This window comes from Phacochoerus africanus, chromosome 16 (genome assembly GCF_016906955.1).
Source record: "Phacochoerus africanus isolate WHEZ1 chromosome 16, ROS_Pafr_v1, whole genome shotgun sequence".
NCBI classification, from domain to species: Eukaryota; Metazoa; Chordata; class Mammalia; order Artiodactyla; family Suidae; genus Phacochoerus; species Phacochoerus africanus.
The window spans coordinates 36,893,078-36,908,229 of record NC_062559.1 but is presented as its reverse complement, the minus strand read 5'-3'; the positions used below and the strand labels follow the sequence as shown (position 1 = coordinate 36,908,229).

The 15,152-nt window shown below is 41.9% G+C and overlaps 1 protein-coding gene across 5 annotated transcripts in view; it reads right to left on the bottom strand.

The window, feature by feature from the left end:
• Positions 1-15,152, bottom strand: part of ELMO1 (engulfment and cell motility 1) — a 561,177-nt gene that overhangs the window by 400,293 nt on the left and 145,732 nt on the right. The window contains exon 1 of one of the 5 annotated variants that reach the window (XM_047763111.1): positions 1,696-1,717. The exons of the other annotated variants lie outside the window; for them this stretch is intronic. The gene's annotated coding sequence lies outside the window, so the exon portion shown is untranslated. Of the gene's footprint in view, positions 1-1,695; positions 1,718-15,152 lie in introns of those variants that run through there. 5 annotated transcript variants of the gene reach the window in all.

The following is a 15,152-nucleotide window of genomic DNA, read 5'->3' as shown; positions in this document are numbered from 1 at the left end:
CTCCCTGCAGGGTGATTTTGATAAAGGAAAAGAAGACAGATTCATCCCACGAGACATCAAGTCTTGTTTCTTGTTACTGAGTTGTAAGTGTTCAAAGCTGTATGGTAAGGAACAAAACAGAACACCAAAGACATGTCCACACTAAAGGCAGCTTGACTTTCTAGAGAAGTGACAATGTGGACCATGGGGGTAGGAAGATGGGCAATGAATTACTCAATAAAAGGTGTTAGGAGAAAAAATACAAAATCGGATCCCTATCAATATACACATACCCACACACAAACACGCTTTCAAAATGGGTTAATGATCTAGATGAAAAATAAGCCTTTTTTAACTTTTAAAGGAAAACATAAGAGAATAGCTTTATAATGCATCATAAAGAAAGTGCTTTTAAAACAAAACATAAAAAGCCCAAGCAAGGAAGGGAGAAAATGATCAATCTAATCATATTAAAATGGTTTTATTAGCTTCGGTTTGACAACAGTATGATACCACTGAAAAGTGAAACAATTACAAACCAGTGCACTAGATGGGGCTATGTAAAAAAGACTCCTGGAGTTCCCTGGTGGTGCAGGAGGTGAAGGATCTGTTGTTAACTGCTGTGGCAGAGGTTCTATCCCTGGCCCTGGAATTTCCATATGCGGGAATAATGAGGCTTTTTATTATGCTGCATTCCTTAAACGCAGTCAAAAATAAAAAATAAAAAAAATTTTAAAAATGTAAAAAAATCATGTCCATATCCTATAAAGAACTCCTAAAAATCAATGAGAATAAAACACCCCCTTCCCACTACTGGACATAGACTGTACAGGCAGTTTATAGAAGGGAAATCTGAAGACACATGAAACAGGAAATAGGCTGGGCCTCACAATTAGGGAAATAAATATTAAAGCCACATAAAGTGCCCCCCGCAATCCAGTCGACTAACAGCAGCAGAGCTGTGACAACAAACACTGGGTAAAATTAAGGGAAGAGGAACCCTACTTTGTGGGTGGCACTAGGCTAGCAGAACCACTCTGGAAAGCAGTTTGGCAACTCCTAGTAGAGTTAAAAATTCAACTCAACAGTTTCTCCATTCTAATCTAGAGAAACTTTCCAATGGGGTCACATGAATAAATGAACAAAGATATTCATGACAGCACTATTCATGATACAAAAACTGGGGAAAAAACAGCTTATCAGCAAAGAAAAATGGATAAATTGACTGTGTTTTATTCATGTCATGGGACATAATTTATCTCAAAAATGTAACTTTGAGTGAAAAAATTAAATTGCCAAAGGTTACCTTCAGTATGACACCCATAATTTAAATTTTCAAATGCAAAACAATTCCTTGTATTATTCATGAATACATACATATGCAGAAAAATCTATAAAACATTCATGAAAATAATATACATCCATTTCAGCTAGTATTTACCTCTGGGGAGGGAGGAATCAGAGGAGAGACAGGAAAAAGAATAGAGTAACGGCTGTATCTGGACTTGCACTTTTTTGAAAAAGATAATCTGAAGCAATAGGCAAAATGTTAACATCTGTGAACATCGAGATATATACCCATTGGGTATATGGGTATCAGTTATATCATTTTCTGTACTTTTTTTGACATGTTTGAAATATTACTTGATTTTAAAGTTTTAAATTACTATTCAAATGATGCCCCCTTTAAAAAACAATCGCTAGTGCCAAACTCACCTGTCTGAATCAAAAGCAGTGGTTGGATTTTTTACATCTATGCATTACTCTGTAATGAGGGAACAATTAAAGATAAACATATATTTTAAAACAATGTGCTGACTATAAATTAGCCTTGCACAATCCTGCTCTTCTTTTCCCTGCCAACAGTTACATTCTTAAAACAACCCAAATGCAGTCTTTTTTAAAAGGGCCTATTAGTCAAGCCAGTGTTTTTCAAATAATGGAATCTTTTTGTTCTAGAAAGGGGGAAAAAAACCCTCTCAGATGATGCCTTAGAATCTAAAATAGACAAAGAGGTATTGTATTAATATTAACGTGTTTTATGAGCTTAGGTTCGTAAATGTATATTTTATTAAGGTAACCAGTGGGAACAATGAGGCTTCTTATTAACATAAAAATTCATTATCTGGCATTATGGATGATCATGATAATAATACAACAAGCTTTCACATTCAATTCGATTCACTTTTGTGTTTTGTTATTTCACTAAATGCAGAGAAAACCTGGATACAGTCACACGATGTGCTAGTTTTTGATTGCTACATAACAAATTACCACCACCTTAGAAGCTTAAACAAATGTATGATGTCAGTTTCTATGGGTCAGGAGAGTGGCAATCCCTAAGGGGTTGTCCAGGGCTGAAATTAAAGTGTCTGTTGACTGCATCCTTATTTGGCACTCAGAGGCCACTTCCAGTTTCATTCCAGTTGTTGCCAAATTCGTTTCCTGCAGCTTGTGTGACTAAGATCCCACTTCCCCCCACTTCCTTGCAGCTGTTGACCAGGGACCACTCTCAGGTGAGAGAGGTCACTCTCAGATCGTTACCCTGTAGCCTTCTCCACAACCTAGCCAAGAGGAGAGCATCTCTTCAATGCTTCACCTTCTTTAAAGGGCCCATGTAATTAAGTCAGGTCTCCAAGGAAAACCTCCCTCTCGATTAACCTCAGATCAACCAAAGTCAAGTGATTAAGGACCTTAACTGCATCTGCAAGTCCCTTTGACATACAGCGTGATGTAATCACGGGAGTGACATCCCATCCCCTTCACAGGTCCAAGCCACACTCAAGAGGGGGGAATTCTATGGGACATGCAAAGTAGGGGGAAGGAATCTTGTGGGCCATCTTGGAGTTCTGACTTCAATCTCAGATACGTAGTTGTCAATGGTAACCCTTTAAGATCTTACCTTGAAATCTCAGGACTTTCTCCAGATGCTTGGAAAGGGAACAGTAGGGCACTTTTAAGTCTATATAACTAACATCTAGTCTCAACTCTCTTTCCTCAAAATAAATATTGGAAGGTTGGCAAAAAACACCCCTAACCTACAAAAAGGAATAAAATTAGGTCTTCCCATTATTAGAAACCTGACATGCGCCCAAACCAAGAAGCCAAAACTGTCCTTGATGGCATATGAACCAGGGACTCAGGTGCTGCAGCAGTCAACTTGCTTAGATAATGTTATTTGGGTGGGCGGATTCATGCCTGATTTAAAATAAAACAGTACCATCTTCCCAGTCGATGACACGGTTATAAGAAGTGCAAACATATGCATAGGGATGGAAGAAATGAAATGCTTCATATTGAGGCGTAAGTAAGTTAATGATAATGAAGCTATTATTACACTTTATGTTCACTTTTATTCATACGGAAATAGTTCCAAATAATAATTTAAAAGGCCAGATAAATCAAATACTTCTGCAATTCCTGAACCATTTCTAAAACCTCCTGAAACGGAACCTTCTTCACAATAATATAGAAGATCTCGGTTTCAGTTCCAAAGATGACACTCAGAGTTGTGTGGCCTAAAACTCCAAACCCCTCCTCAAGACCCCTGTGAGCCCTAAATGCCTAAATGGAACCACACATGAAACGTACCTGGCACCCAGGGAGCCATCAGTAAACGGTGGCTGCATAAGTCAGGAGGACCTAGTTTGACTCATTGTTCAACCACTATTGATATTTTGTAAGGAGATAGTTAAATTCCACAAAGGACTTGGTTTAAGGAATGGACGCTTGGAGTGTTATTTAGAAGAAGAAGGAGGAGGAGAAGGAGAAGAAGCGGGGAGAGAAGAGGAGGAGGAAAGGGAAGAAGGAAGAAAGAGGAAGAGAGGAAAAAAAGGGAAACAATCTAAAACTCCAAACAAAAAGAACTGATTAAAAACTCAGTTGAATACTTTTCAACCATTAAGAAAGTTTGACGAATAAATAGGAAATATGACTCACTGTGGGATGACCATGGGCTAAGCGCCTGCCATAGTGTTTTGCCAGCATTATCTCGTTTAATCTTCATTAAACAGTGAAGTAGAAAGGGTATACTAATGTGTGAAGATGCCGGCTATATATTAAGTTTAAATACAAGTAATGAAAGAATATCTATGCTATGATTCCATTTTACAAAACAAATGCACACCCAAACGTAAATATGTTTGAAGTGTATATATTAAAACATCAGTGATTTTCTCCAAGTACTAGGATTCCGTTAATCAAAACAATTTTTACCCTTTTTTCTTCTAGGATAACTCCGATGTGCTTAACAATGTGTGTAAAATTTTTTAATGAAATTTGAGACTTCATATCTATTTGTTTGGGAGCAGTAGATACTGAAAAAAAAAAGAACATTTGATATAAGTTGCATTAAGTTAGTAAAGTGGCACCTCTATTTTTTATAGCTAAAAATTTAAACCTAACTATAGTGCTTGCAAGTCTAAAGAAGCAAAGGGGAGGACACCTGAATATAGAGAAAAAAAAAAAGAAAGAAAAGTAGATGAACAAAGACCAGGAAATTTTTAAAAGATAGCTAACAACCTCATAAAGAAGATTGCCGCAAGAAAAAATGGGGTGAAAGAAAACTAAAGTTACAGACTAATAGAAAGAAAGAAGGGAGGGAGGGAGGAAAGAAGGAAGGAGGGACCAGGATGAAGATAAAGGGCCACAGGAGAACTAAAATTAAACATTAAGGAGCAGAGAAAGAATGAGAAAAGAGAAGAAGAAGAAATACATTAAAAAAAAAAGAAGAGTGGACGAGGAAGCCAACCTTTCCTATTCATCTCTTAATGAAATGAAAAAATCTTATATCACAATGAATTGCCTTTAAAATTATTTATTATTGTTATTTTTGTATTTTCCCCTGTAAGAGGGAGAAGTGATTGAAGAAGAATGCACTTGATGACCAAGGTTAACTTGACCTACACCTGCTTTGTCTTTAGTCACAGCACTAAGCACAAGACTGTCTTTGAAATGAAGAGTGGTTACTGGTTTACAAGTGCAGTCAATGGCAACAAAGCACTCACGTTTATTTTTTAACTTTAATCTTCAGTCGTGGTAAAGGAAGTGAACTGATTTCCCCCAAAATGATACTCAAATTAAGATGTAAATATCAAAGTGCCTAATTCCTTCTAAATTCCTCTGAACACTTGCTCAATTTACCCACATTTTCCTCCCCATCCTTAAGAAAGAGAAGTAACAAATCTTGCCTTCTCCTGTATCTTTTATCAATGTGGAAAAGCATCTCCTTGCTGCTCTATTTTAATGATGTAAAAACTTTCTTGTATTTCTCTTACTTTATCTTTTCTTCTTCCTCTTAGCTTAGAAGTTGAAATCTAGCAAAAGTAAAAGGCACAGTTAAATCTTTGGATAACTTCTGGAAAATAGTAACAGCTTTTCCCTGAAAGAGGAAGGTAACGGGATGTGGCATATGGTGATTTAATTAAAAAGCCCCAAAGTTCCCTGTCATTCTTTCCATAGAGAGAAGGGGCCTGTGTCTTCTCTTGAATCTGGGCAGGTTTAGGACTGCTTTCAGCAATAGAGTACAGCACAAGAGTCTTCACAATTTCTCAGGCTAGATCGTAAAGAGTTGTGCAGCTTCTACTTGGCTCTCCTGGAACACTGGCTCACAGGAAATGCCCTCTCACTGCCACCATGCTGTGAGGAAGCCCAAGGCATATGGAGAGGCCACAGGTGGACACTGCAGTTTACAGTTCCATCTGAGCCCAGGCTTTTAGTCATTCTTCCAAATGATTCCAGTGCCCAGATATGTGTGCCTTCCCAGATGAGAATCTAGACATCATCGGAGAGAAGCCATCATCCCTGTTTTGCTATGTCTAAATGCCTGATCCAGGGAATCTGTAAGCATAACTAATAATCTCCACTAATAATGGGTTCTTGTTTTGTGATACTAAATTTGAGGTGTTTTAAATGCAAAAATAGATAACTGGAGTGATGGCGGTCAAAAAGAAATGATCGTGCAATAGTTATTACTGTCACTTAACTCTGATGCCAGTGGAAAGAGTGGGCATCCTAGGACCCCAAAGTCACAGAGTGTCATACCCAGAGAACAGCTGCAGATACACTACTTTTCCTGGGTAGAGGCGACATCTCCTTCCTCTGCCCTCTCTCCAGTCTCTTTTTCTTTCTTTTTTTTTTTCTTTTCTTTCCTTTCCTTTCCTTTCCTTTCCTTCCTTTTCTTTCTTTTCTTTTCTTTCTCTCTCTCTCTCTCGTCTTGCTTTCTGGTCTTCTTTCGTATTTATCTTTCTGCCTTTCTTTCGTTATTTCTGTCGTTCTTGTTTCGTTCTTTCTTTCTTTCTTTCTTTTCTTTTCTTTTCTTTCTTTCTTCCTCTCTTCCTCTCTTTCTTTCTCTCTTTCTTCCTCTCTTTCCTTCTTTCCTTCCTCCCTCCCTCCCTCCCTTCCTGCTTTCCTTCTTTCTTTCTCTCTTTTATGGCCACACCTGCAGCATCTGGAAGTTACTGGGCTGGGGTCAAATTAGAGCTGCAACTGCAGTCCTACACCACAGGCACAGCAATGCCGTATCTGAGCCACATCTGCAGCCTACACCACAGCTTGTACAATGCTGGATCCTTAAGCCACTGAGTGAGGCCAGGGATCGAACCTGCATGCTCAGGATTACTAACCCACTGAGCCACAACGGGAACTCCTCCCCAGTCTCTCCTTCGAACTTTGGATCCTTCTTTTATAATTTCCTGTCTTCCTTTTGGTTTTTGTTCACGCCTAGCCCTCAAGTCTGCCCTTGGGTCACTGATTTACTGTTGTAGTGGGTATTCACTCTTCCATTAAATAAATATTTTTGAACATAGGTCAAGACACTGGGATAGCAAAGGTGAGGAAATCTAACTTTGTCTGTGACCTTGTAAAGCAAAGAATGTAGTGAAATGTCTTTCACACTGTGGATCACAATCAGTAATAGTCATGAAGTCATCCTGATGGGTCCTAGCAAATATTTTTAAAATAGAAAACAAAATAGAAAATGACAGACCAAAAATAACAGCAACAATGAAAAGGCATTTCGGTGACTATTGTTTCATGACTCTTTTATGTTACCTTTGGCACACACAATGTGTATATTGTGTCTCCATCTTAAAACTTTGAGAACCTAGTCCAATAGCTGTTCAAAAATAAACCTCATTCCTAGAGTATAAAAAACATTAATGGGACTGTGCTTAGGAAATCTGCAACTAGGTTTCTGGCTTTGGAGCACAATATAAGGGTCACAGGGCCATACTCAGAACGAACCCCCTCTACTGATAATGGGTTTTTGTTTTTTGCTGTTGTTTGTTTTGGTTTAGAAGGGGTGTTCTGGTGTTTCTAGGGTCATTTTTGGGTAAACAAGTGCCTTGCCTTTGCAGAAACCTATGTGCTACCCATTCTGCACCCGAGCGTTACACAGTTAAATGTTTCAGTACTTGAGTCAATCTATTCATTGGTTTAATCGCTGAACTGGAAAACATGGAATTATCATGACCTCTGGCATTTGTCTTCGCCTGCAATTCTAAAAGCAGGCGTATCTTACCAAACACAAGCTAAGGAGCCTAAGCAAAAAAAGTTCGCTGCCTGTGTAATCATCGTGTTATAGCCTCTATCCAACAGTCGGTGGTAAACATTAAATAACATGTCATAAAACCCACTAACATCTGAGTAATGCCGGTGGCAGCCTGAACCCTCCTCTCTCCTGCTCCCTTTCATTTATGTGACTCAACTCAGTCTGCCTTTTTTTTTTCTTCATCCTGAAATAAGTACATACTCTTCCAAGTGCTCTTTAGAGGGAAAGCACCAAATGATTTAAAATGATAGCTCCCATCCAATTCCCAAACTCTAATTAGAAAACTCGAAAAAACACCCCGAAATGTTTTTAGAGACTTCAGAAAGTCTAATGCCGGTTTAGTGTGAGTCACTAAGAGCCAAGGCACCAGGAGAGAGGTGGGGTGACATTCCCAGTAAAGGAAAAGACTGGTGAAGCTTAATGCCAGAGCCGGACAGCTCCTAGGGAGTGGGGAAAGTCCGAGGCATCTGTCTGGATGTGTGTATAATACGTTCCAGTTTCCATATGCTGGGCTTGATGGGTTGAGAAAGGGTGGAGGGAATCCAAGGGTTGTGCCTAACATTCTGTCCCAAACATTATCCCAGGAGCCAAATATCCAGGTGTGCCAGGTGGCTACCATCCTGCCCTTAGCTCAACCCCTGCTTTTTGTCTCCGACTAGTGAATAAGGAAAAATCCAATGTGTTCTTAAAGATTAGTAACATTAAGGACGTTTGGGTTCCTGGCTTGGAGGCACTCAAAATGTAAGGACTGGGGTACAACACTAAAATTGTCTTGGTTCACAAGTGGCATGCTTCTCTAGGCTGAATGTTAGTGTCCCCCCCAAAAGTCACCTGTGAAATCCTACTGCCCAGTGTGACATTAGGAGGTGTGGCCCTTGGGAGGTGATTGGGTGATGAGAGGGGAGCTCGTGTGAATGGGAAATGGGACTAGTGCTCTTGTAAGAGTCCCTGCTTCCCTTCTGTCGTATCAAGACAGAGCAATAAGACAGGGGTCTTTGAACCAGGAAGCACCCTCTCATCAGACTCCGAATCTGCCAGCACTTTTCCCTTCACTTCCAGACTCCAGAGCTGTTGACTGTAGTACACCGTCTATAGCGTTTTTGTTATCGAAGTTGAAAGGACTAAGACACTGCAAACACAAGATGATAAATTTCAAAGTGTTTTTCCTGTGAGTCAAGATTTGTGCTGCAACCTTTGCTCTGAGTGATTGGCTTTTACTGTATGTATGTCTAATTCTGATTGCAAACATTTGCACTCCATTGTTCTTTGGCTACTGGAAAATGTGTCACCAAAGTGGAGTGTGACTGTGGTTGGCTTTTCCTTCATTTGATGAGAAAGAGCACGGAGGGTGAGGGCAGTGAATGCCAACGAGTCACTGCCCATGTGTTCCTTCATGGAAACGCTAGTGCATGTATGTAAGCGTAGAACTCTCTCTACTCTTCTGCGACCACTGCTTCCACAGAGCTGACTGCTTGAAATACAGAACCAAAGATGGGTGAACCACATGATTCTCAATGGATCCCCCAGGGTTAAATAAAGTAAAGCTCGCTTTCTCAGAACTGAACAAGCGCACAATTTGGGGTAAATTATCTGTCACGACTACAGTTTAGTTCTTAGAGGTTGTTGATTACCCCAAGGAGAAGAAACAGGATAATACTCGGACATTGTAAGATTCTTTGATCATCTGCCTAATGACGGAAGATTTGTATAATGTGAGGTACCAGAAGGTTTCTTATTTTTCCCCTCCCCAGAGCTACTGCTATGAGCTAGAGATAAAGTCCTGTGGTGGACCAAGTTCTTAGAAACAGGTCATTTCTTCTAAAGAGGGAGCATTTAAATTCAGGGGACTGGGTTTAAATATCATCTTATGAAATCTCATGAATCTTTAAAAATTTTAGGCAACATCCAGCAAAGTATAAATACTCTGTGCGTGTGTCTGTGTGTAGGTATGTCGTTCTTTTAGAAAGGATAATTAATCAGTTGTGAGGTACGGAAAGCCAACTTTTTAACACTGGTTTAAGACTCTAAGAGGAGCATTAAAATTCATTTATTCACTCTACAATTCCTCCACTGAATAATCTGAAAGTACATGTGCTTATTCTGGTAATTGAATTAACCAACATCATACATAATTGATGAAGCAACTAATTGTACTTTCTATCTTACAAAGAATACTGTATCCCATAGAATCCACCCTCTTCGAACACCTATAAAATATGTTCAAGGAACCACGTGAGACACTGTACAGGGGACTCAGAGGTGGAACAGGGAGTTCTGGATTGTAAATCACTTAGCATCCCAGGGAGGGGAACATGCAAATTAGCACACAAACGGTTAAATAATACTTCAAGGCAACAATAAAGAGATGCAGGTCCTGATTAGCTGACCAATAAACCCGAGAGACAATACACTGCAGAGACAATAATTCCTATATTGTCAGCAGAGGAAGGGGAGAGATTTAGAACTGAAGGACTGAATGAAGAAATTCATCTGCAATACTGAGGTTGAGATTATCTCAGGCAAGCAGCCAAGGTTTCCTCCAGCTCGAGCAATTTAGGACCAGAAGAGAGGAGGGTCAGCTGTGCTGCGGTGGCACTACGTTTAATGCCGTGACTTCCAATGTGTGTTTGTCAAGACTCATCTGCCCCAGAAGCAAGGATAGCATTTCATATCTGTGTCTCCAGCACTTAATCTAGTACCTGAAACGGAATGGGCCTGAGGGAGGGAGGGTAGGCAGGACGGAATTCCACGTTAGGAAAGATACACGAGGGAGACAGAATAAGGTTTATCTGGAGAATACTCAAGCAGTGTGGCTTAAAGGCAGTCGGGCTAAAATGGAGACAACAAGAGAAGGCCAGCAAACTGAAAACGCTGACTGGGCTACACTGTGACACACCTTGACAGCCAGGTTAAGTAAGGAAGCTGGACTTCATTTTCTCTCTGCAACAGTGGAAACCAAGCAGAACAGTGTCTCCAGTTCAAGGAGCACACGGGACTACAGGAATTCACAAAATGAGTTTTCTTCTGCAGACAAAAAAAGAATGTCACCTGTCATTCCACTAAACAAAGAATGCTGCCTGCCATTCTGGTGAACTACTAATGTCGCATCAAGCCATCAGCCACAGCAGCCTGCTGCTCTTGGTGCACCTGGGGGGGATTCAGGATGGAGAAAGACAGGATAGTGGCCCTAGACAGTTAAGATGCATATCTAAGGAATAATTTCAGTGAGCCCAGACCCTTGCATCCTCCCAAATGTAGAAAAGCACTAAAATCATTACCTTGCGATGCCTGCTTTTCGTGATGAGTAGTAATCTTTTGAGGATTCACTGAATGTTTGGGGTGTTTATTTTCCCCCCAGCAAAACCGCCTACACACCCTGGCTCCTCCCTTTGGGACAGCTCCTCAGAGCGATCTGAGAGGCTGTCTCCTGGGCGCTGGTCCTCAGCAAAGTCTCTGAATAAAACGTAACTAGCAACTTTTAGGTGGTACATGTTTCTTCAGCCGACGCATTGCCTGCAGTGATAAAGAGAAAGATCCAGAGGCTGCTCACACGTCCAACAGGTAATAGTGAAACGTGGCACTAATACCAACTAGACTTATTAAAAAGTGTTTGGACCCCAGCCTTGATCTACCGAATCCGCATCTCTGCATTGGAGGCCGTGATCTGCATTTAAGTTGGAGAGCTGCTGGTTTGGAACTTGAAAATACCTGAGTAGAAATGACACAGCTTTACTACCTAAAAAATACAGCACTGGACAACTCTGTAAATACATAAACAGGAGTTCCTGCGGTGGCGCAGTGGATGAAGAATCTGACTGTAGTGCTTGGGTCGCTGCGGAGGTGAGGGTTCAATCCCCACCACCCAGCACAGTGGGTGAAACACCCAGCCCTGCTGCGGCTGCAGCTTAGGTTGCACTTGTGGCTCGGATACAGTCCCTGGCCCAGGAACTTCCATGTGCAGTGGGTATGGCCAAAAAAGTTGTAAATATACTAGAAATCATTGCATTGAATGCTTTATTTTTTTTTAGTTTAATTTTATTGGAGTATAGTTGACTTACAATGTTATATTTGTTTCAGGTGTACAGCAAAGTGAATCAGTCATACAAATAAAGTATATCCATTCTTTTTTCCCACACAGGTTATTACCAACTACTGAGATCTTCCTGTGCTATACAGCTGGTTCTTCTTGCATGGTACACTCTAAATGGCTGGATTTAACGGTGTACGAGCTCTATCTCAACTAAGATCTTACAAAATCTCAAGCTTAGCAGAGAGCCTGGCACATACAGGAAGTCAGTACAAGTTCCTTTTCTGAATTACATGCATACATGGCTCTTTTCCTCCCGGCATGGCTGTTTCTTTTTGACAGCCCTGATTATGAGCTGGCAGATCCAGGACAAGAAGTCTGCCTAGAAGAGCTCAAAGCTTTCTAAAGGCTGGTGACAGGCTTATAAGCAGCCAAAAGGGTAAGAAGCATCCATACCAGAAGGCTTGGTTACAAATCCGAGGAGAAAGAATTTGGCAGCAAGGCACACGTGGACGTGGGGTCTTTAACAAAGGGAGAGCAGGCAGCAGTGTGTGAGCAAAGGCAAGGGGCATGGCAAAAGGGACAGCATGAGAGAAGGCTGGGAGTCAAGCCCCAGAAGCACTAAGGTGAGGAGCAGAAACATCCTTCTGCCCATTCCTGCTCCTGCCTGCTGAGAGCCAGCCCTGGAGGCGCTGGCCCAGATGCTGGTCACACCTGGCTGAAGGGTAACTTGCTGAGTTGGCCACGGTGGCTTCTGTTGGACAAATCCAGACTCTCTTAGGAGTCCTCTTGTGGCACAGTGGGTTAAGGCTCCAGCATTGTCACTGCAGCGGCTGGGGTCACTGCTGTGGCTCAGGTTCAACCCCTGGCCCGGGAACTTCCACATGCCAGGCGTGCAGCCAGAATCTTTCACCACAGGCAACAGAAAAGGGAATGTTGCATAGGATGTGTGGCTGGGTTAGGAAATTTACAACGTTCCTGGGCTCTGGTTTGCTCCAATTAAGATGCCTGTTCCAGTGAAAGGTTTTTGATCACCAGTAACAGACCTGCACACGGTGGTTTTAAGGGGCAGGGCTGAAAAGCCGCAGCAGATCCTCTCATACGGATGGAAGGACAGGACATCAGGGTAGGAAGCCTCTCCCTCTCTCCTCCTCTGACTCCCTCGCAGGCCTCCATCCCCACTTATCTCAAGCCTCAAGCCTTTCTACAGCCTGGTTTTACTGAGAACTTACAGCTGGGGTTGCAAAGCCCTGTATCCAGCTTATAGGAAGATATATCAGCATATCAACTTTGACTCCATCTGACCTTCCCTTCCTAGCAAACACTTGCACCCAACTCACCTCTCAATTTGAGAGTCCCCAGGGAGAATTCATGGGGGTTCACCTAGAGTAAGGTGTCGACTTCTGGTCCCCTGAGCTATTGGGGAGCAACAGGAAAGGGATGCGTGGCACCAGGTTATGAGACTGCCCTCCTAGGAGCCAGTGGAGGGGCAGCCCCCAGGAAAAGATATGCCTCAGTTTGCTTTGTATTTTGCTTGGTGATGGTGGTCATGTTACAGACTCTGATCTTTTTCTACTCTATAACAGTCCATTTTTAATGCTCCTTTAGCTTACTTAACTGATTTAACTAATAAGTGAAGACCAATAGTTTGAAAAGCCCTGCGATTGTCTCTATTGTCCTGTCATTTTATCATTTAAAAACAATTTTATACTTTTCACATTAGAGTCATCTAGGAGAAAACTCCCCAATCCTTTTCCCAGTAATTCCCAACTCCATAATATTTTAGCCACTTTTAAAAGATGAGCCAAGCTGCCCAGAGGTGTCTTTATATTGAGACATCAATACAAAACAGAGGTAGATGTAGTTACATGAATGGCCCTGACCTCGTTTACCAGACAGCCTACAGCCTACGTCCATCACACTAAAAGCCACATTTGAAATTACAATTACCCAAGGCCATATACAAATTTGAATTGTTTTCGTATAGTGTCCTTGGGTCAGCCCCATGACATCCCTGTTCTCAACCTGTTTAGTGACCAACAGGGACTCATACCCTCGCGTTAACCAGCCCACCTGAGAAGCACCAGCCACCGTCTCTTTGCAAAGCCATCCCTTGGACTCACTCCTCTTGTTCCAAATGGGAAAAAAACCCAACTCTGCTGGTAATGTACGTCCCTCTGGGGAATCAGCAATTCCTCTCTTTTTTTAGGGCCATATGTGAAAAGGTCCCAGGCTAGGGGTCGAATCAGAGCCTACACCACAGCCACAGCAATGCAGGATCCGAGCTGCATCTGTGACCTACACCACAGCTCATGGCAATGCCAGAAACTTAACCCACTGAGAGAGGCCAGGGATCAAACTTGGGTCCTCATGGATACTAGTAGCATTTGTTACCTCTGAGCCACAACAGGAACTCCGAATCAGCAATTCTGATCAAACTGGATTATAAATTAAATCAAATGCTTTTTGGAGGACTGAGAGATGGGAAAATAAGGACTATCAGCAGAGGAAACCATGGAGGGAAAAGAGAAGATGGAAAGGTTTCCATCTCCGGCATCAAGAACTGGTGTGCCTTCCATGTGTGGCACAGCGTGATGAGAACTGCTGAAATTCCTGCCTGTCCCAGAGCAAGCCCGAGAGAGCGAAATGCTGGATCAGACTCCCTGGGTCCAGCTCCAGCTCTGTTACTCACACCCCTGAGCCCAGTTGGACTCTGCAGTATGAAGCATGGAACAATCAGACCTGGTTCACAGGCTTACTGGGAAGATTCAAGTACAACTAATAGCCTCTGCGAAGTGCTTAGCTAAGCACCTGCCACACAGTCCGTATCTAATAAATGTTCAGGGCAGTTGTTACTGTCCCTCAACTAACGCCCCAGCTAACCTGCCAAGGGGCTCAAAACTCATGAGAAGAATTCTGTCCTTGAATGAACGCTTTTCCTGTTATTCTCTCAAAGTTCAGTTCAGATCTGCTTAGCCCACTCCAGGACCCTTTTGGATCCTTCTTCTCTTCTATAATTACTTGGTTCCTTCCTGTGCTTCCTCAAAACCTGTGCCTGCTTGAAGGCTTTCTCCCTGACCAGACCTTGAGGTCCACGGATGCAGAAAATGAAAGGGACTCATCTTGCTAAGCTCTTTGGAGAGACCAGTGCTCAAAGCATGAGAGCTGAACTGAATTCCACATGATAATTGAGAGCAGTCTCCTAACCTGGTCGGATAGACCAGTTCCAGGGGCACACAATCCCCATCTGCCTGTCTGAGCATCCAGAGCACCTAGGAAGTGGGAATGGCATTAGAAATGGCTGCCCCCCCATATATCAGGACAAAACTTCCATTCAAAAAGATACATGGATGCCTATGTTCATTACAGCTCTGTTCACAATAGATAAGACATGGAAACAACCTAAATGTCCATCATCGGATGGATGGATTAAGAAGATGTGGTACCTATATATATGCAATGGAATATTACTCAGCCATAAAAAAGAACAAAATAATGCCCTTTTGCAGCAACATGGATGCAATTAGAGATTCTCATACTAAGTGAAGTCAAGTCAGAAAGAGAAAGACCAATACCATATGATATCACTTATATGTG